The 22340-nt window shown below is 48.0% G+C and overlaps 1 protein-coding gene across 1 annotated transcript in view; it reads right to left on the reverse strand.

Annotated features, from left to right (window-relative positions):
• The window catches only part of URGCP (upregulator of cell proliferation), a gene marked incomplete at its 3' end in the record, with an annotated part of 46324 nt that extends 23997 nt beyond the window's left edge, over positions 1–22327 (reverse strand). The window contains exon 1 of the mRNA XM_080700851.1: positions 22251–22327. The remainder of the gene's footprint in view (positions 1–22250) is intronic.
• Between the last annotated feature and the right edge of the window lie 13 nt (positions 22328–22340).

Here is a 22340-nt window from a genome sequence, read left to right on the forward strand (position 1 = left end):
TCACTGCAGACAGCCCAGGGCAGGCCACTGGCCTGGAGCCCTGGTGTTCCTGCTGGCTTGTTCTGGTCTGGCTGCAGTGAGACCCTGCCCATGGCCAGGACACAGGCGATGCCTGGGACCCAGGAGAATGCAGAGGGTGTCTTCTCTCTACTCCTGCAGGTCTGCGATGGCCCACTTCCACCTCTCCACAGAGGTTGAGCAGGCTACTGTGTTTCTCTTTTCTTTTTTCTTTTTTTTTCCCTCCCCTAACTGCCCAACAGGACTGCCTGAGGATTTGTGGTACTCATACTTGGAGATTATGATTGGGTAGGCCTAAGTGTTCAGTGTATAAGAAATTATCCCCCGGGTAAGTCACACCCTTGTTCTTCTACCAACCTATCTAAGAATGGACACTGACCACCAATTCCCCACACCAGCAAAGGACAAAACTGTGCAGCCCAGGTCTGGTTTAGCATTAGTCACTGATTCTCACAACCACAGCTCCTTTGCTGGGCGGTGTCAAAAGACAGCAGAAGCTCACCTGTAAGCCAGGCTGAGACAGGAGGATCGTGGTTTGCAGACAGCCTCAGCTACTGGCTGAGATCCTCTGCAACTTAGTGAGACCCCGCCTCGAAATACAGAATAAAAAACAGGGCTGGGGTGTGTAGCTCTGGGTTCAACCCCCAGTACCACAAAAAAAAAATAAATAAACAAGAAGGACAACTGAACAGAGGGCTGGGGGAGCACAAACACTCCCCAAAGTGCAATCAGCAATGGCCATAAACAGCTTGGAGGACAAGGTGCCACTCCACTTCTGAGGCTAGAGGCCTCAGCTTTTAAGTGCCCTTTACTTCCTGCCGTCTTTTTTTTTTTTTTTCTTCAGTACTGGGGATGGAAACCAGGGGCATTCTACCTCTGAGCAACACCTCAGCCCTATTTTTTATTCTTTATTTTGAGGGTCTCACTGAGTTGCAAAGGGCCTAAGTAGTAGCTGAGGCTGTCCATGAACTGCGATCTTCCTGTCTCAGCCTCCCAAATGCTGGGATTACAAGCATACACCACCACACCCGACTTCCTGCCCTTTTTCCAAGTTTTATTTTTATTTTTTACTTATTGTTTGGTACTGGAGGTGAAACCCAGGGGCCTTCTACCTCCGGGCTATACCCCTAGACTATTTTTATATTTTATCTGGAAACAGGGTCTCACTAAGTTGCTGAGAGCCTCACTGAGCTGCTGGGGCTGGCTTTGAACCTGTGATCCTCCTGTCTCAGCTTCCCAAGTACTGGGATTACAAGCTTGCACCACCACGCCCAGCTTCCTGCCCTTTTCCTAATAAGGGTCAAAAAGCCTGCTGGCTGGGGACCCTCACTCAAGTCACCTCCCTGAACAAAAGCAAGACCCAAGACAGCTGCTCCAACTCAAATGACCCTCTCTGTACGCAACACATCCTTTTTAAACCTGTGGTGTCCATCATGCGTTAAACTGTGTAGCCCAGAAAGGTACATCCAAGTCCTAACCCCGGGACTGGGGAGTGACACTACTCAGAGACAGGTCCTCACAGGTGTCAGTTATGATGAGGTCACGGGTGAAGGGTGGGGCTCCCAATGCAAAGACTATTGTCCTTTCAAAAAACGAGAAACCTATGCACATTTGTAAACCCAGTACTTGGGAGGCTGAGACAGGAGGATCGCAGGTTCGCAGATAACCTTAGCTACCAAGCAAGGCCTGCTGCAATTTAGTGAGACCCTGTTTCAAAAGAAAGAATAAAAAGTAAGGCTGGAGATGCAGCTCAGAAGTAGAATGCCCCTGGCTTCAATCTCATTTTGCCAAAAAAAAAAAAAGAAAAGAAAAAAAGGGAAATCTGAATCAGGCATGGTGGCACTCCTGGAATCCCAGTACTTGGGAGGTTGCAACAGGAGAAGCACAGGTTCACAGCCAGCCTCAGCAACTTGGTTGTGATGGTTTGAGATGGCAGCAGGGGTTCCTGTTCTTAGCTACTTTAGAAAAAACAGCCAGAATTATATTGCTGCAAATTTTATTACCACAAAGGTAGAAAGAAGGGGCAGAATAAAGCACTGCATCAGAGGGATGCAGTGGAGTGCCTTGAAAGTAAGACACTGAGGTTTTGAACACAGAACAGTTTTTATAAAGATTCATTACTTCTCATCCTGCTTAACCAATAGTCTTTCTATTTGCTACTGATGCAGGTGTGGGCCTGCTCACTATCTCTGGTGTAAGCCTTTTGGTACGAGTATGAGGATTTGCCATCTCCCATCCTGCTTGACCAAAAGATAGTCTTTCTATCTGCTCCTGATGTCGATGTGGGCCCATTACAATCAAAATGTGTTACTTGGTTAACACAGTCAGGGGTCACATGGTATATGCCTTCTTTGAGGAAGGTCTGTACCATCCTCCCATACCCTTATGGAGTTTTAGCCTCTTTTTAAAAATCTGTATCTACTAAGCCGGGTGTGGTGGCGCACACTTGTAATCCCCGCGCTTAGGAGGCTGAGACAGGAAGATCGCACGGGGTTCGAAGCCAGCCTCAGCTACTTAGTGAGGCTTTCAGCAACTTAGTGAGACCCTGTTTCCAAATAAAATATATAAAAGGTCTGGGAGTATAGCCCGGAGGTAGAAAGCCTCTGGGTTCCACCCCCAGTACCACCAAAAAAAAAAAAAAAAAAAAAAATCTGTATCTACTAGAAGTTATTTATAATGTAAGCTTGTCTTTAAAATATGAAGGCCTTGGCTACAACTCTTTTGTGTACTTGGTAATCACTTTTGGTGCCTGCGCAGCATGCAGGCCCTGCCTACTTCTTACATTTTAAAATTAATACCAAAGCAACTTTCTAATACCAGCACATTCCCCATCATTAGTGAGACCCTGTTTCCAAATTAAAAATAAAATAGGGCCAGAGGGTATATTCTAGAGGAGGAAGGCCCCTCAGTTCTCTTCCCAGGACCACACATATACATACACACAAAAAGAGGGAAATCTGAATACACAGAAATGTGACACCGAACAGACAGGAGTGACACATGTGTAACCCCAGGACTGCCAAGAACTGTTGACAGCCACCAGAGCCAGAGAGGGCCTGGGCCCTGCTGACAGCTCAGTGAAGGACTTCTAGATTCCAGAACTGTGAGAGAATAAACTTCAGAGTGAGTTCTTTCTCTTTCTTTTTTTTTTTTTTTTTTTTTTTTTGGTGGTACAGGGGATGGAACCCAGAGGCAGAGGCATTCTACCTCTGAGATGCACCCCCAGCCCTAATTTTTATTCTTTCTTTCTTTTCTTTTCTTTTCTTTTCTTTTCTTTTTTTTTTTTTTTTTTTTTTTTGCGGGTCTGGGGATGGAACCTAGAGACATTTGACGGAGCAACACAACCCCTGCCCAATTTTTTTTTATTATTATTATTCTTTATTTTGAAACAGGGTCTCACTGAGTTGTAGAGGGCCTCACTAAGTAGCAGAGGCTGGCCGTGAACCTGCAATCCTCCTGTCTCCGCCTCCTAAGTACTGGGATTATAAGCGTGCAGCCCTTTCTTGTTTAAGTCACCTGGTCTGTGGCACCTTGTGACAGCAGCCACAGGAAAGTAACTCGGTGTGTGCACGGCTCAACAGTGGCCTCACCTTCCACCCAGCTGCCTTCCTGTGGTTCTGTCCCTGTGCACCCCTCCTGCTATGAGGACACCTCTCATGGCGGTTATCCAAGAAACCACCCTGATCCAGTATGACCTTTAATCACAACTAACAAGACCCTAACTCCAAAAAGGTGGCACCTTGGGAACTGGGGGCTAGGACTTCAACACCTCTCTTCAGGGATCCAACTCAACACACAAGAACATCCAAGCCAAATCTGGGCATCTGGGCGGGAGCATCCCACCTCTAGAAGCAGCCACAACCCAGAAAGCTCGGCGTTCACTGTGCGGCATGGGGACAGCTGAGACAGGTACACACAAGGCCTGTCGAGTCACACAGCAGCCACCTGGACCCTGAGCGGATAACCACCCAATACCACCCTGCAGCCTTCTAGAGAGCAGGTACAACAAGCTACCTTTTTTTTTTTTTTTTTGGTGGTACTGGGAATTGAACCCAGGAGCACTCTAACTCCAAGTTACACCCCCAGCTCTATTTTTTATTTTTTATTTTGAAACAAGTCTAAGTTGTGGAGGGCCTCACTAAGTAGCTGAGGCTGGCCATAAACCTGCAACCCTCCTGTCTCAGCCTCCCAAGTGCTGGAATTACAAGCGTGCGCCAACACGCCCAGCTCACCACCAGTCTCCATTCAGCTGCACTGTGAGGCTCGCCAATGGAGCCAAAAGGGCTTTCAAAAGCAGCCCGCATTCTCCAAGGGTCTACGCTACACTTGGCTGGAGAGGCCGGAGAGGCCGGAAAGGCTTGTTACACAAACACGACAGAAGGCATAGGCTAACCTGAGGGAGGCAGGACTGACCCTGGCCTGAACAACTCAGGAGGCTGCTCCGAGGCTCCAAAGAGATCTACAGCCATCGAGCAAGCCCGTGTTCTCTTGGGTGTCCCCACACATGGACTTATGCTGAGAATCTTTCTAGGAGTTTGGACACAAGGTGAAGAACACCGGTGCCTGGCTCTTTCTTTAGCTCAACAAGGCAGTTGTTGTTGTTTTAATGCAGGATGAGCTAGAAGACATTAAGTTGATGAAAAAAAAGAAAGCAGGCTAGGGTGCATGGATAGGTACTTGGGGTTGGGGTTGGGACAGACGCTGACTCTGTGAGCACAGGTCTGGGAGGTGACACCCAGGCCACGCAGCCCCTGGGGAAGGTGGTGCCGGCACAGCCCAGCAGAGGCCCCAGGTCAGAAGTCTCAGGGAGACTGCTTGGCTTTTATTGTGGAGGACAGGAGAGCCATCAAGCCCTGAGCCAGGCCCTGTCTGCGTCACTGGCTGAAGGCTCAGACCTGGCCAGCAGCACTGGAGGTGACGACATACATGGCTAGGCTCGCAACGGGTCTGTGAAGAAAGAACACAGCAGACAGGACAGGGAACGTGCAGTGGCAGGAAGGAATACATGCCCAAAGTCCTAGTACTCCAGAGGCTGAGACAGGAGGAGAGTGAGTTTGAGGACAACCTCAGCAAGTACTGAGACTCTCACCAACCTAGCAAGACCCTGTTTCAAAATAGAAATAAAAAAAAGCCGGGCGTGGTGGCACACGCTTGTAATGCTTGTAATCCCTGTGCTTGGGAGGCGGAGACAGGAGGATCGCGCAGGTTCGAAGCCAGCCATGCTGGCTTAAGAGACCCTGTTTCCAAATAAAAATATAAAATAGATCTGGTAGTGTAGCCCGGAGGTAGAAGGACTTCCAGGAACCACAGTACCACCAAAAGAAAGGAAGGAAGGAAGGAAGGAAGGAAGGAAGGAAGGAAGGAAGGAAGGAAGGAAGGAAGAAATCGATCTGGGTGTGGTGGTGGACACTTGTAATCCCAGGAATTGGGAGGCTGAGACAGGAGGATATCAGGCTCCTGGCCTCACCTATTTAGTGAGGCACTGCACACTTAGTGAGACCCTGTTTCAAAATAAAGAATAAAGCCAGGCATGGTGGCACACGCTTGTAATCCCAGCATTTAGGAGGCTGAGACCATAGGATTGAGGTTCGCGGACAGCCTCACCTACTTAGTGAGGCACTGCACACTTAGTGAGACCCTGTTTCAAAATAAAGAATAAAGCCAGGCATGGTGGCACACGCTTGTAATCCCAGCATTTAGGAGGCTGAGACCATAGGATTGAGGTTCGCGGACAGCCTCACCTACTTAGTGAGGCACTCCACAACTTAGTGAGAACCTGTTTCAAAATAAAAAATAAAAAAAAATAGGGCAGGAGTGTAGCTTGGAGGTCGAATGCCCCTGGGTTCCATCCCCAGATCCAAAGAAAGAAAGAAAGAAAGAAAGAAAGAAAGAAAGAAAGAAAGAAGACAAGACAGGGTTAGGGACGTAGCTCAGAGATAGAATGCCCCTGGGATCAATCTCCAGCACAGCAAAATAAATATAATTAAACAAAAAAAGATAAACTGGGTGTGGTGATGCATGCTTATAATCAATTACTTGGGAGACTGAGACAGGAAGATAACAGGTTTGATGCCAGCCTTAGTGAGGCCCTCTGCAACTTAGTGAGACCCTGTTTCAAAGAATAAAAAACAGGGCTGGGGGTTTACCTCAGAGGTCCCTGGGTCCAATCCCCAGTACTGCAAAAAAAAAAAAAAAAAAAAGAAAAAAGAAAAAGGGACTGGAGTATAGTCCAGAGGTAGAATGGCCCTGGGTTCAACTCCAGTACTACAAAAGGAAAGAAAGAAGAAAGGGAGGGAAGGAATGAATGAATTGGCATTTTATCTATAACAACAACAAAATTATGAGCAAGGTGTGGTGGCACATGCCTGTAATTCCAGTACTTGGGAGAGGCTGAGACAGGAGGATCACAGTGTTAAGGCCAGCCTCAGCAACTTAGTGAGACCCTGTTTCAAAATAATAGTAATAATAATGGGGTTCAAACCCCAGCATAACCAAAAAATGACACCTTAGCTAGTGTGTGTGTGTGTGTGTGTGTGTGTGTGTGTGTGTGTGTGAGAGAGAGAGAGAGAGAGAGAGAGAAGAGAATTGACTGATTGAACCCAGCAGCATTCTGCTGCTGAGTTACTGCCCAGTCCTATTTTTTTTTTGGGGGGGGGGCAGTACTAGGGGCAATCTACCTCCAAGCTATACCCCTAGTCCTATATTTTTTTTATCTTTTATTTTGAAACAGGGTCTAAGTTGCAGAGGGCCTAAGTAGCTGAGGCTGGCCAGGAGGCTGCCATCCTCCAGTCTCAGCCTCCCAAGTACTGGGATTATGCCCAGATCCCCAGCCCTATTTTAGTTTTATTTTGAAGCAGGGTCATGCTAGGTTCCTGAGAATCTTGCTATGTTTCTGAGGCTGTCCTCAAACCTGCAATCCTCCTGTCTCCGCCTCCCAAGTTTATTTGTGTGTGAAACTGGGTCTCACTGATTTGCAGAGCCTTTGCTGCTTAGCTAACAGGAGTGCTCTTAGTGGAGAGGTAGGTAAGTCCTGGAGATTCTCAGGGTGGGACACGCCTGAGAGGAGCAGGCAAGAAGTCCACACAAGGTCATCAAACAAGTGAAGACAGGCTCTGAAGAGATGACCCAGCAAGGGAGGAGGAGGACAGGAAAAGGAGGACAGGGGAGAAAAAGGAAAGGCCCTCCCTCCAGGCTGCTATCCTCAGGCCGGCCTAAGTGCTCCTCTCTGGCTCTCCCAGGTCCTTCCGGCCTTCCTTGGCTGAGCTCCCTCCCCACCCTCCTGGGGGCCATTTCAGTGCCACCAAGGCCATATTTTCTTTTTCTTTTCTTTTTTTTTTTTTGGGGGGGGGCATATAGGGGATGAAACCCAGGGGCATTTTACCTCTGAGCTACACTCCCAGCCCTATTTTTTATTCTTATTTTGAAACAGTGTCTCACTGAGTTGCAAAGGGCCTAAGTAGCTAAGGCTGGCTGCAAAAGCAATCTTCCTGTCTCAGCCTCCCAAATGCTGGGATTACAAGCTTGCGCCATCACTCCCGGCTTCATGACCACATTTTCTGCAGGGCAAAGCTGAGGAGGATGAGCTCACTTATAGGATTAAATGTTACTGGTGGAATGTGGGTGGTTAAAACTTGATGTTACCAATCAAATCAAACCCAGTGGTCTGGAAGAGGATTCTAGAGAATAGGTGAATGAAGAGGCCAACAGTTTCCTACTTTTTTGGGCTGATGACATCATGTGCAGGTATAGAGAACCCTTAAAATTTGGTGGTGGGGGGGAAGGTGGTAAAATCATTTATAAGGATAATTTGATTTGATAGTATGAATTTAAAAACAGACTGGGCATGGTTGGCCCATGCTTGTAATCCCAGTACAGCCAAGATCTCTGACAGCAAAAGTCTAATTCTTTGTAACTACTGTAGATGTCTAGGAAACAGTAGACAAAACCGTAAACATTCTCAACTAAGTAATATAACCATGCCACAGAATATTAAATAACTATCAAAATTTAGGTAGATCTGTTTTCTTGTTCTGACACGCAAGGAACTTCAAGACTTACTGTTGAGCGAGTAAAGCAAAGTAAAGCGAGTAAAGCAGAACAGTAGATAGCACTTGTGTAAAACAGAAAAGTACAAATATAATATGCAAACACCAGCTGGGTGTGGTAGCCCACACTTGTAAGACCAGTACTTGGGAGACTGAGATGGGAGGTTCGCAGCTAGCCTCAGGTACTTAGGCCCTCTTCAATTTAGGGAGACCCTGTTTCAAAATAAAGGATAGTGCCAGGCATGGTGGCACACCTTGTAATCCCTGCGCTTGGGAGGCGGAGACAGGAGTATCACGCAGGTTCAAAGCCAGCCACGCTGGTTATTTATTTATTTATTTATTTATTTTGGTGGTACTGGGGGTGGAACCCAGAGGCTTTCTACCTCCGGGCTATACTCCCAGACCTTTTTTATATTTTATTTGGAAACAGGGTCTCACCAAGTTGCTGAAAGCCTCACTAAGTGGCTGAGGCTGGCTTCGAACCCGTGCGATCCTCCTGTCTCAGCCTCCCAAGCGCAGGGATTACAAGCATGCACTACCACGCCCGGCTAGGCCAGGCTGGTTTAAGAGACCGTTTCCAAATAAAAAAGTATAAAAATAGGTCTGGGAGTGTAACCCGGTAGTAGAACCCCAGTACCACCAAAAAAAAAAAAAAAAGGATAAAAAATAGAGCTTGGAGTGTAGCTCAGAGGTCTGGGTTCAATCCCCAGTACCGCAACACACACACACACACACACACACACACACACACACATTTGTAAATGCAAAGGAAAGTCTGTTAGGGGACTCACCCAACCTAGATGGAGAATAGGGAAGGACCATCCTTGTTTCTGTAAGGCTCTCTCTAGGAGTAACAGAGAACTTAAAAATCTAGTGCAGATGAAAAACTCCAGAAATAAATAATTCCCAAGCTTTGTATTTTGTGCTGCTCTGAGCAGCATGGTGAAGCCTCATGCTGTCCAGCCTGTCACACCCAGGACGTGAATCATCCCTTTTCCAGTCTATCTGTGACGCATGCACTACCCAGTCCCTCAGTAATCCTCTTGGTTATCAGATCCGCTATCTCAGTGACACAGCTGTGTTCAATAACCCTTATTTAATAATACAGCCAAATTGTAAACTTTTAGTATAGTATATTGTCATAAATGTTCTATTATTGCTGTTAATTTCTTGTGCCTAATTTACAAATAAGCTTTATCATAGGTCTATATATTTTTTTATTTTATTATTATTATTTTTGGTGGTACTGGGGTTCCTGGAAGCCCTTCTACCTCCGGGCTACACTCCCAGACCTATTTTATATTTTTTTTTATCTGGAAACAGGGTCTCTTAAGCCAGCGCGGCTGGCTCCAAACCAGCACAATCCTCCTGTCTCCACCTCCCAAGCACAGGGGATTACAAGCATGCGCCACCACGCCCGGCTTATCATAGGTATATATAAGAAAAGAAACAATACATTTAGGATCTGATATTAGCCACAATTCCAGGCATTCACTGGGGGTCCTGCAACAAATCCTCCAAAGATAAGGGGGACTACGACACACCAGTATTTTTTTGTGTGTGTAGTGCTGGGGGGGGGGCATTCTACCTCTGAGCTATACCCCCAGCTCTATTTTTTATTCTTTATTTTGAAACAGGGTCTCATTAAGTTGCAGGTGGCCTCACTAAGTAGCTGAGGCTGACCACGAACCTGGAGACTCCTGTCTCAGCTTCCCAAGTACTGGGATTACACGTGTACACCACCACACCTGGCTCTACACACCAGTATTTTAAGGGTGGTAGTCTATAAAAACCTGGATTACAGCCAGGCATGGTGGCATACACTTGAAATCCCAGTACTTAGGTGACTGAGAAAGGAGGATAGCAGGTTCAAGACCAGCCTCAGGAACATAAGCCCTTCACAACTTTGTGAGGCCCTGCTTCAAAATAAAGAATAAAATAAGGCTGGGAATATAGCTCAGAAGTAGAATAACCCTGGGTTTAATCCCCATTATCACCAAAACAAACAAACAAACAAACACCTGGATTATTGTGTGCTATTCAAATGATTTACCCATATAACCTGAAATATATATATAAATATATATATATACATTTTGCATAAGTAAACTATATTTATTAAAGAAACTTGAGCTATATCTACTGTACAGTTAAAAATAGATTTGAGAATTCTGGATGAATGGCTGTAACACTGTTAAAGGTAAACACACCTTTGAGAATCTAATGAAAACTAAAGATTTTGTTTCAGGAAAATATACACCATCCCTAACACTGCATACAACTTCCAGGAACACAAGGACCCCTCCCCAGATGCCCACCTATGAATCACAAACCAACAGCTAAAACAGATGAAATAGATGTGACACGCAGAGAACATATGCTGGGGTGAGCAGCGCCGAGCAGGGAGCTGGGTGCAGTGGCGCCCATTTCAAGGCCAGCCTCAGCAACTCCTTGAGACCCTGCCTCAAAATAAAAAGGGCTGGGATGCAGCTCATAGCAGAGCACCCCTGCGTTGATCTTCAATACCACAAAGGGGGCTACAGAACCCAAGGAAACCCCAACCATGAAATAGCAGGCAGAGAAAGCCCAGCCAGGCAGGGCGGGAAGCTCTGGGCAGTGGGGAGAAAGGATGCACAGGGTCCGTCTCCGGCCTCTCCGCCCTCTGAACATGCAGGCTGCTGCAGGCGACTTCTCCCAGAGCTCCACCGTGGCAAGGCCCCTGGAAGGGCCCTGCAGGCAGTGGACACGGAGCCCACAGGCTGGCCCAGCCACCTCCCCACTTGTCCCTCTTAGCTCTCAACACTCGGAGCTGTGGGCCATTTCCTTTAGCACAATGCCTGGCACATGCACAGGGTCCTCAAATATGGTCAAGATTCCTTCTCTCTGTCTTAACTCTCCCATGGAGACTGTCATTTAGCACAGCACATCAGAATGGAAATGCCCAGGTCAGAATCACCGCTCCCCTCCCACCCTGGCCCTGTCTCCGGCCTTGCTCCTCACAGCACCGACTGTGGTGTGTTCAAGGATGGCCCTCAGCTGACTGAGCACTGTCTCCCTGGCTGGGCACTCGGTCCCTACATTTGTACGTGTGATGATAAGCACATACCTTCTGCATAAAATCAAGTCTATCATGGGTTCTGTGACCCCAGGTTTGCAATGACTACCTCTCAGAAAATTACAAATGACTATACACTACATATTCACAGGGTCTGTCACAAACAGCTGGAAATGGAGATAAGAAATGCTACCTATCCCAAGGATGTGGTTTAGGCCCTCCTGGCTCACAGAACTGCCAGCCCAACATCACGTCCTCCTCTGACCCGTGTTCTACAACATATGTGTTCTGCCACCACATGCACAATGCTGTTTAACCCTGGGGCAGCCCACCTCTAGCCGGCTCCTTGGCTTCCTGGCCAAGTGCAGCAGAAGTGCAGGCAGGGGGACCTTGAACCCCAGCCGGCTGGCCTGGCCTGGCGTCCCAGGGATGGGCCACTGCTTACTCCATTTATGAGCTCAAAGTACTCGTGCTGAGGGGCACTGGAAGGCCTAGCCCCAGAAGTCACTGCTGCCCCAAGCCTAACCCCGCCCAGGCTGGAGGCTCCAGGCTGGCGTTAGACCACCGTACCGGGCTAAACAGGCTCAGAGCCTGCTTTGTAAGAGGCAAACGCACATCTCCACCCACAGGTCCTGTGCACCCCAAAGGTCCTGGCGGCCAGGGAGCCGGCCTACGGCCGTCAAGATGTACCGCTCCCAATGTTACTGCTGCCACTGAGTCTCTGACCCTCCGAATAATGGCCGACAGTCAAGGAGAATTTCACCAACTAAACGACGACCTTGAGGCTAATTTTTCACCTGTCGGTCTCTGATTTCATGACCAGTAAAATTATCAAATCAAAAAGTAATAATGAATTGCTGAGGTTTTATTTTTCCAAGTGCGTGGGGTGGGAGGGATACAAACTATATTATGTCACCATCATTCCTCAAGAAAGAGCACTTTAAACCCCAAAAGTAGAGGGAGGTAATGCCGAAATGCGCGCACCGCCCTGGGCGGGCCAGGGCCGGGGCGGGCGGGCTGTCCGCAGGGGTCGGGCTGCGGGCCGCCGACCCTGGACCGCACAGTCCTCAGCCCGCAGCACCGAGCCGGACCTCAGCGCTCGGCCCGGCCAGGGCGGCCTCCGCGCCGGGCGAGCCTCCCCGGCCTCCGCGAGGCCCCGCGCCCGGTTTTCACTGCCCCCAACGCCGCCAGGCCCCGGCCCGGCCCGGCCCGGCCCGCCCGTTCCGCCGCCGCCGCGCGGCCGCCAAGGTCGGCGGGGGCCGGGGCCTCGGGGCGGGCGGTCAAGGCCGGCGCGGGCAAGCTCGGCGGCCCGGCCCGGCCCGCGCCCCCCGCCCCCCGCGCGGCCCGGAGCCCACTCACCCCGGCGACGCCATGAGCGCGGCCTCCGCTCCGCCGCCTCCGCCGCTGCGCCGCCGGCCGGGGAGGGGCCTCGCGCGCGCCGCCCGCTGCTCGGGCCCCGCGGCCGGGGGAGGGCAGGCGGCCGAGGGCGGGGACGGCGCGCCTCCGGCCGGCCGGGCCTCGCGGTCGTTGTTAAGCAAAACAATAACTTTCTGATTTCTCACTTGCAAGGCTGTCTTGGACGAACTGCTGGCCTCTGCGCCGGTAACCCCTTCGGAAACGTTACTCCCACCGTGAAGCTCTAAAGCACCTCATTCTTTATACTGTAGTATGCAGCAAAGATAATGGGCCTGGGACTCCCGCCGGGCTCACAGCATCGCCCCGGAGCTCTGCGCACTTGGCAGGTACGTTTTGGTGCACAGTTCCTGTGTCTGCAACATGAGTTTTCAGAAACAGATGACCTCCCCTCGGTAAAGTGCCCAATATAAAGCAGGCTCCGGAAAGCTGGGCCTGGTGGCGCACGCCTGTAATCCTAGCACTTGGAAGGCCGAGGCGGGAGGAGCACAAGTTTAAGGCAGCCTCGGCAACTAGTGAGGCTTTCGGCAACTTAGGCTGGGGGTGTTGCTCAGAGCTAGAACACCCCTGGGTTCAACTCCCAGTACCACACATACACGAGAAGGAGGAGGGGAAGGAGAGGGAGGAGGAGGAGAAGGAGGAGGGGAAGGAGGGGAAGGAGGGAGAGGAGGAGGAGGAGGAAGGGGAGGAGGAGAGGAGAAGGGAAGGAGGAGAGGGGAAGGAGAGGAGGAGGAGGGGGGAGAGAAGGAGGAAGGGGAGGAGGAGGGGAAGGAGGGGGAGGAAGAGGAGGAAGAGGAGGACGAGGAGGAGGAGGAGGAGGAGGAGAAAAGGGCTGGGGTTGTGGCCAGAGGTAGAAAACCCCTGGGTTCAATTCCCAGTACCACAAAAATAAGTTAAAATTTATTTATTTATTCATGTTGGTGATACTAGAGATAAACATATACACATTTGTACAATTTCACATATATGTACACCCACATATATAAATACATATTTACATATAAGATGAGCACGAGCACACACACACACTATCCTCTGGGTACAACCACCAACACTAAATGATAGTGCCAATTTCCCAAAATGCTCTCTATATATTGACAGGTGTTTTTTTTTCGGGGGGGGAGTATTAGGGATTGAATCCAGAGACATTATACCTCCAAGCTAACCTCTCAGCCCCATTTTTTATTATTATTTATTTTTAAAAGTCTCACTAAGTTGAGGAAAGCCTCACTAAGTTGGTAAGACTGGCCTTGAACCTGCGATCCTCTTGTCTCAGCCTCCGAAGTACTGGGATTAGAAGCATGTGCCACCATACCTGGATTTTTTTTTTTTTTTTTCTGGTACTGGGGATGGAACCCTTCTACCTCCAGGCTACACTTCCTGACCTATTATATTTATATTTTTTTTCTTTTTTTTTTAATGTGAAAACAGGGTCTCTTAAACCAGCGAGGCTACTTTGAATCTGCGCAATCCTCCTGCCTCCAGTTCCCAAACACAGGGATTACAAACGTGCATCACCACGCCTGGCTATGCCTGGATTTAAAATTTGATAATTTTTTAAAAAATCACTGCCAGGCTGGGCGTGGTGACTCATGCATGTAATCTCAGCATTTGGGAGGCTGAGATGGGAGGATCACAGTTTTGCAGCCAGCCTTAGCTACTTAGTGGGCCCTCTGCAACTCAGTGAGACCCTGTTTTGAAATAAAGGATAAAAAAAATAGGGCTGGGGGAGGTGTAGCTCAGAGGTAGAATGCCCCTGGCTTTGACCTCTAGTACGAAAAAATAAATAAAAATCACTGCCAAAACAGAGAAAGAAAAAAAAGAAAGAAGCCTCAATAAATTATAGCTATTACAGAAATATCACGGCCAATTTGAATTCCTGATAGAAACATGGAGAAACTAGAAAATTTCCATATCAATTTTGTAGAAGCTCTGGAAAAAGTCAAAGGTTTAGCACAAACAAATACTCAAGAATGAGCTATCCTTTGAGCAGGGCCTAGTGGGCCAAGCTTGTAATCCCAGTACTTGGGAGGGTGAGACAGGAGGATCCTAAGTTTGTAGGCAGCCTCGGCAACTTTCTGAGATCTATTTCAAAATGAAATCAAATACGGCTGGGGTGTAGCTCAGTGGCAGAAAGTCTTTTGAGTTCAATCCCCAGTACCAGTAAATAAGTAGACAGACAGACAAACAGAACAGGCTATCTTTCAAAGGGCAAGAATACCCTGTGGCACTTTTACTCGACAGATCGCTCTTCTACCACCCTCCCGGGTATGGTGGTGCACGTGGTCTTCAACAGGTTGAAGCTGATTTCCCTTCTCCCCTCTTTACCCCTCAAATGAGAGGAAGCAGAGCAGACCTTTGTATACTACCTTCCTACAAGGAACAATAAAGGAAAGCCTTGCATGGCGAAGGCTTGTAATCCCAGCATTTGGGAGGCTGGGATAGGAGGATCGCAGGTTCGCGGCCAGCCTTAGCTACGTAGTGAGGCCCTGTTTCCAAATAAAAAATAAAATAGGGCTAGGGGTGTAGCTCAGTGGTAGAATGCCCCTGGGTTCAATTTGAAGTACCATAAACACACACAAAAAAATTTTTAATTAAAAATAGAACTACTACTGGGTGTTGTGGCACACACTTGTAATCTAGCATTTGGGAGGCTGAGACAGGAGGATTGCAGTGTGAGGCCAGCCTCAGCTACTTAGTGAGGCCCTTTGCAACTCAGTGAGACCCTGTTCCAAAATAAAGAATAAAAAATAGGGCTGAGGGTATAGCTCAGAGATAGAATGCCCCTGGGTTCCATCCCCAGTACTGAAAAAAACCCACAAAAAAACAGGTGGGGAGAATCTTGTTAGTGGGATGATACAGATAAATCTGGAGGACACTATTAGGCACAAAAAAATACAGCAAGAGTCTAAAAATGTTGGAACTCATAGAGGTGGAGAGTAGAGGGCAGAGACTAGGGCATGGGGTGAGGAAAATGTTGGTCGAAGGATACAAGATATCAATTAGATAGGATGAAACCGTTCAAGAGACCTATTGTACAACACAGTAACCCCAGTTAATAATTCTGGCCTGATCTGGTGGCATATATCTGGAATCTCAGTATTTGGGAGAGTGAAACAGAAGAATTACTGGTTCATGGCCAGCCTCCGTAACTTAGTGAGACCGTTTCGAAATAAAAAGAATAAGGCCCGGGCGTGGTGGCGCACGCTTGTAATCCCTGCGCTTCCTGGTGCTTGGGAGGCGGAGACAGGAGGATCGCACAGGTTCGAAGCCAGCCGCGCTGGCTTAAGAGACCCTGTTTCCAAATCAAAATATAAAATAGGTCTGGGAGTGTAGCCCGGAGGTAGAAGGGTTTCCAGGAACCCCAGTACCACCAAAAAATAAAATAAAATAAAATAAAATAAAATAGGGCTGCAGATGTAGCTCTAAGATAGAATGCCCCTGGGTTCCATCCATACACACACACACACACACACACACACACACACACACAGAGCTGCACATGTCCTTGATGCCAGTACTTAGGAGGCTGAAACAGGAGCATCACAGGTTCAAAGCCAGCCTCAGCAATTTAGTGAGGCTCTCAGCAACTTAGCGAGATCCTGTTTCCAAATGAAAAATTTGAAAAGCAGTCTGAGAGTATAGCTGTGAGATAGGAGGCCCCTAGGTTCAATTCTCAGTACCACACACACACATTAAAAAATAGTATCTAAGCTGGGCGTGGTGGCGCACGCTTGTAATCCCAGTACTTGGGGGCTGAGACGGGAGGATGACAGGTTCGTAGCCACCCTCAGCAACTTAGTGAGGCTCTCCACACAGTAATGAGTCCCTGTTTCAAAAGTAAAGATAAAATAGGGCTGGGGGTATAGCTCAGAGGTAGAAGGCCCTTGGGTTCAATTCCCAGGACCACAAAAAATAAATATACAAAGCAAGCAAGCTAGCTCGCTCAGTCACTCTGGCCCAGACATAAAGCTTTCAGGACCCTTGGAATTTCCTGCATGGTAGAGGTGACAGGACTACCATTTTTTATTCATTAACAGCCCCCTTTCAGCCATACCTGAGGTATGTATGCAGGTGAGGTGATCTTGGTGGTTTCAGGATGGGGGCAGGATGCCAGAAGAGGTAACCCTGTGAACAGAAGGATGCAACTTTAAGACCTATCCCGGAACCTCCAAGTAGAGAGGACTAGAAATTGGTTTAATCAAAACCAATGACTTAATCAATTATCCCCATGTATACATGGGGTTCGGTAGGGCACCCTGAGACTTGTGACTGGCACCTGAAGTGTGGTCAGTCTAATGGGACTACCCCCTTAACCTGTGGAGTCTGCTTGTGTTACACCCATACGGTTACTGCCAGAACTCAATTGGTGTCTAAAGAGGTATGCTAGAGAATTGGTTGTGCCACACATGGTGGAACATGTTTGTAATCCACACAGGAGGCTGAGACAGGAGGATCACAGGTTCAAGGCCAGCCTCAGTAACTTGGTAAGGCCCTGTTTCAAAATAAAAAATAGAACTGGTTTGGGGATGTAGTACAGAGATGTAGAATGTCTCTGTTTCAATCCCCAGTACCACACACACACACACACACACACACACACACACACAAAGGAATTTGGTTGACATAAAGAAAGAAATTCACACACACACACACACACACACACAGGAATTTGGTTGACATAAAGAAAGAAATTCATATTTGGTGTTAAAAATGTTGTGAGCAAAGCCGGGCATGGTGGCACATGCTTGTAATCTCAGCATTTGGGAGGCTGAGACAGGAGATCATGTTTCATGGACAGCCTCAGCTACGTAGGCCCTTTGCAACTCAGTGAGACCCTGTTTCAAAATAAAGAATAAGCCGGGCGTGGTGGCGCACGCTTGTAATCCCCGCGCTTGGGAGGCAGAGACAGGAGGATCGCGCAGGTTCAAAGCCAGCCGCGCGCGCTGGCTTAGGAGACCCTGTTTCCAAAATGAAAATGTAAAAAATAGGTCTGGGAGTGTAGCCCGGAGGTAGAAGGGCTTCCAGGAACCCCAGTACCACCAAAAAAAAAAAAAAAAAAAAAAGAATAAAAATAGGGCTGGAGGTATAGCTTGGAGGTAAAATGCCCCTGGGTTCCGTCTCCGGTACTGCAAAAAAAGAAAAAGAGAAAAAGAAAAATAAATGTTGTGAGCAAAAGAATTGGTGAGGCTTAGTCTAGTGTTTTCAAGATTCATAATTGCTTTGTTGTGAGGGTTTTTTTTTTTAGGTTTTGTTTGAATTTGGGGGGGGGGGGTTTGTTTTGATGCTGAGGATCAAACCCAGAGCCTTGGGTATGCTAGGCAAGCCCTCTACAACTGAACTACACTCCTTGACCCTTTTCCATTGTTAGGTGTTGAACTGTATCCCCAAAAAAGGTGTTGATTAATTCCCAGTATCTATAAATATGACCTTACTTGGAAACCAAGTCTTTCTAGAGATGGTCAGTTAATATGCAGTCATTAGGTTAGTTAGTCATGGGCCCTAACTCAATATGACTATATACTTTTGTTTGCTTGCACTGGGGATAATCCCAGGTTTTTTGCATATGAGGCAGGTGTTTTACCATGGAGTTACCTTGACCCCAAATCGTATGCTTATAAAAGGGGAAATTGAGCCCAGCACAGTGTCCCATACCAGTCATCCCAGTAACTGGGAGGCTGAGGTAGGAAAATCACAGGTTCAAGGCCAGCATAAGAAAATTTAAGTAATATCCTGTTTCAAAATAAAAAGGACTGGGGATATAGCTCAGAGGTAGAATGCCCCTGGGCTCGATCCTTAGTATATAGAGCATGGGACATAAAACAATTTCAAAATCTCACAAGCAACTTGTTGGGACATGCCAGCATATGATTCAGAACAGCCGTATGCTGTTGCAGTTGATAACCAACCCTTGGATCATAAAGTTCTTCCTGAGTCTGATGGACTTAATGTTATCAACACATGGGTGGTTACTGACAAGTGTCACGTAAGGTTTGGTAAGCCTCCTGGCTGTTCTGGAACCTACAATCTTCCTCAGTTTTGGAAATACTGGGATTATAGGCAGAAGTACTGGGATGACAAATGTGGGCCACTACTCCCAGCTACAATAAAGGACTTAAAAATAGTAAATTTAGAGTCGGGTGTGGTGGCGCACGCTTGTAATCCCAGCATATGGGAGGCTGAGACAGGAGACTCAGTTTGTGGACAGCCTCAGCTACTCAGTGAGGCCTCTGTAACTCAGTGAGATCCTGTTTCAAAATAAAGAATAAAAAATAGGGCTGGGGGTGTAGCTGGGAGGTAGAATGCCCCTGGGTTCCATCCCCAGGACCACACACACAAAAAAGTTAACTTAGCCAGGCAGAGTGGTGCCTTCCTATAATCCCAGTACTTGGGAGGCTGAGACAGGAGCATCACAGGTTCAAAGCCAGCCTCAGTAACTTAGTGAGGTCCTCAGGGCTTCGGGGTATAGTTGGGAGGTAGAAAAATGCCCCTGGGTTTAATCCTCAATTACACACACACACACACACACACACACACACACACACACACAAAATGGGACACCAAGGAAAGATACTTTTCCTGGGACAGTCAGAGTATAATGTTTAAGCAGGCCTTGAAAGGTCCTTTACCCTTTTTTTGGGGGGAGGGTACTGGGAATTGAATCCAGGGGCATTCTACCTCTAAGATACAACTAACTTACTTACTTTCTTTCTTTCTTTATTTATTTATTTATTTATTTATTTATTTATTTATTTATTTGTTGTGGTACTGGGGATTTGACCCAGAGGTGTTCTATCTCAGAGCCACATCCCCAGCACTTTTCATTTTTGAAAGGGTCTCAGTAAGTTGTGGCAAGTAATCCCTACATTGCTGAGGCTGCCCTCAAACCTGCAATCCTCTTCCTGGCTCAGTCTCCTAAGTACTGGGATTACAGGCATGTGCTACCATACCCCGCTTCCTTTAATTTGAAACAGGGCAAAACAGAGTTTTGCTAACTTGCAGAAGGCCTAAATTGCTGAGGCTGGTGGCAAAACGGAAATCCTCCTGTCTCAGCCTACAAGGGGATTACAAGCTTCTTGGCAGCCAAGAAAGTTTTTTTGTTTTGTTTTGCAGTCCTGGAGATAGAACTCAGGGCCATTCTACCTCCAAGTTACACCCTCAACCCTATTTTTTAGTCTTTATTTTGAAACAGACTCTCACTGAATTGCAAAGGGCCTAAGTAGCTGAGGCTATCTGCAAACCTTAATCCTCCTGTCTCAGCCTTCCAAATGCTGGCTATCATGCCTGGCTCAGGAAGGTGTTTGTTTGTTTGTTTGTTTGTTTTTTATGGTACTGGGGTAGAACCCAGGGACTTTTTCTTTTTCTACCTCCAGGCTATACTCCCAGACCTATTTTATACTTTATTTGGAAACAGGGTCTCACTAAGTTGCTGAGAGCCTCGCTAAGTAGCTGAGGCTGGCTTTGAATTTGTGTGATCCTCCCGTCTGCGTGTGCCACCAAGCCCAACTCTGATACCAGATTCTAAAGGGCACTGGATAACCTGTAATCCCTGCGCTTGGGAGGCTGAGACAGGAGGATCACACAGGTTTGAGGCCAGCCTCAGCTACTTAGTGAGGCTCTCAGCAACTTAGTGAGGCCCTGTTTCCAAATAAAGTATAAAATAGGTCTGGGAGTATAGCCTGGAGGTAGAAAAGCCCCTGGGTTCCACCTCCAGTACCACCGAGAGAGAGAGAGAGAGAGAGAGAGAGAGAGAGAGAGAGAGAGAGAGAGAGAGATGGATCTAGAAAAGGATGTGCTTTAACAAAATTTGCATGTTAGAGAATGGTTCCTGGAGTTGTGCAGAACAGAGTTTGGAGGAAATAAAAGGATAGAAGCCAAGGACCTGGCTGGGAAACCATCAAAATGTCTGCAATTCTTGTTGTGATGGCACACTCTTGTAATTCCAGTACCTGGGAGGCTGAGACAGGAGGATTGCAGGTTCACAGCCAGCTTCAGTCAGTAAGGCCCTCCACAACTTAGTGAGACCCTGTTTCAAAACAAAAAATAGAAAATAAGGCTGAGGGTGCAGCTCGGAGGTAGAATGCCCCTGAGTTCAAGCCCAGTTCTGAAAAAAAGAAAAGAAAAAGTCTGCAATTCTTTTTTTTTTTTTTTTTTTTTTTTTTTTTGCAGGTCTGGGGATGGAACCCAGGGGCATTTAATCTCCAAGCTACACCTCCTGTCCTGTTTTTTATTCTTTATTTTGAAACAGGGTCTCACTAAGTTGTGGAGGACCCCACTAAGTAGCTGAGGCTATCACTAACGGTCCCAGCCTCCTGAATTGCTGGCATTACAAGTGTGTGCCACCACACCCAGCTGTGCAATTCTTTCTAATTCTTTCTTTCCTTCTTTCTTTCTTTTTTTTTTTTTTTTTTTCCAGTACTAGGGCATTCTACCTCCAAGCTACACCCCCAGTCTGATTTTTTTGTTTTTTATTTAGCAGGTCTGGTGATGGAACCCAGAGACATTTGACCTCCAAGCTACACCCCCCTGCTCAATTTTTTATTTTGAAACGGGGTCTCACTGAGTTCCGAAGAGCCTAAGTAGCTGAGGCTGTCCCGAACTGCGATCCTCCGGTCTCAGCCTCCCAAATGCTGGGATTACAAGCGTGTGCCACCATGCCCGGCTTCTTTTTTTTTTTTTTTTTTTTTTTTTTGGTGGTACTGGGGATGAAACCCAGGGGCCCTCTACCTCTGGGCTACACTCCCAGACCTATTTTATATTTTATTTGGAAACAGGGTCTGCAGCGATCCTCCTGTCTCAGCCTCCCAAGAGCGGGGATTACAAGCATGCGCCACCACGCCCGGCATGCCCGGTTTATTTCTGAAACAGTGTCTCACTGAGTTGCAAAGGGTCTCACTAAGTAGCGAGGCTGTCCTCGAACCACAATCCTCCTGTCTCAGCCTCCCAAATGCTTGGATTACAAGCGTGTGCCACCAGCCCAGCTTGCAATGTTTTGAATCCCGACTGAGAACGTGCACACAGATGACCGACCATCCGTCTGGGCTGGCTAGAGACCATCCCAGATCACATCTTTGATCCTCTAGTAATTGTCATTAGCATCCTTATGCATACTCAGAAGCGTAGTCTCCATCTGGAGAAAAAAAATCTACACAAACACACAGTCACACATCAACAGAACTTTCATAATCCTTGCCTTTAGTACTTGAGATACACAGAGTGTGTATTTTGTTGTATTTTAGTTCGTTTCTCCTAATATCGGTTGCAATTCATTAAGCTGATTTTCTGACACATTTAATGAATTCCTGACCACGATTTAAGTCTTTGGCCTTAGACACCTCCCGGGTCTTGGGAAAAGGGGGAGGACACAGAGAACTAAGTCTGGAATACATAAGTCCAGCCGTGGTTCTCAACCCGGCAGTGCATCACGACGACCAAGTGTGCTGCTGAAGACGCCCCTCTCCGGGCCTGCTCAGGGTGGTGCTGTGCTTGGTACGCTCCTGCACGCGGACGCGGCTGCAAGCCCTCGGACCACAACGTATAAACGCGAACGCATACTCACGGGGTGCAGGGAGCTAATGACACCTGGGCAGGAGGGAGCGGGAGTACCCAGGCCCTCGCCGACGCGGCCGGAGCCGCCGAGGCCGCACCGCCGCAAGTGGCGGGCGACGGGGACCCGCGGCCGCGCGCGCCGGCCGCCCACAGTGCCCCGCGGCACGCACGCGCCCACCCGGCTCCCGGCGTGCAGCGCGGCGGCCGAGCCGGCAGCGGGCCGCCTCAGGCAGCCCCGCCGGGCCGCCGGGTCCAGCCGC

This window comes from Muscardinus avellanarius (genome assembly GCF_963383645.1).
Source record: "Muscardinus avellanarius genome assembly, chromosome: 9".
NCBI lineage: Eukaryota > Metazoa > Chordata > Mammalia > Rodentia > Gliridae > Muscardinus > Muscardinus avellanarius.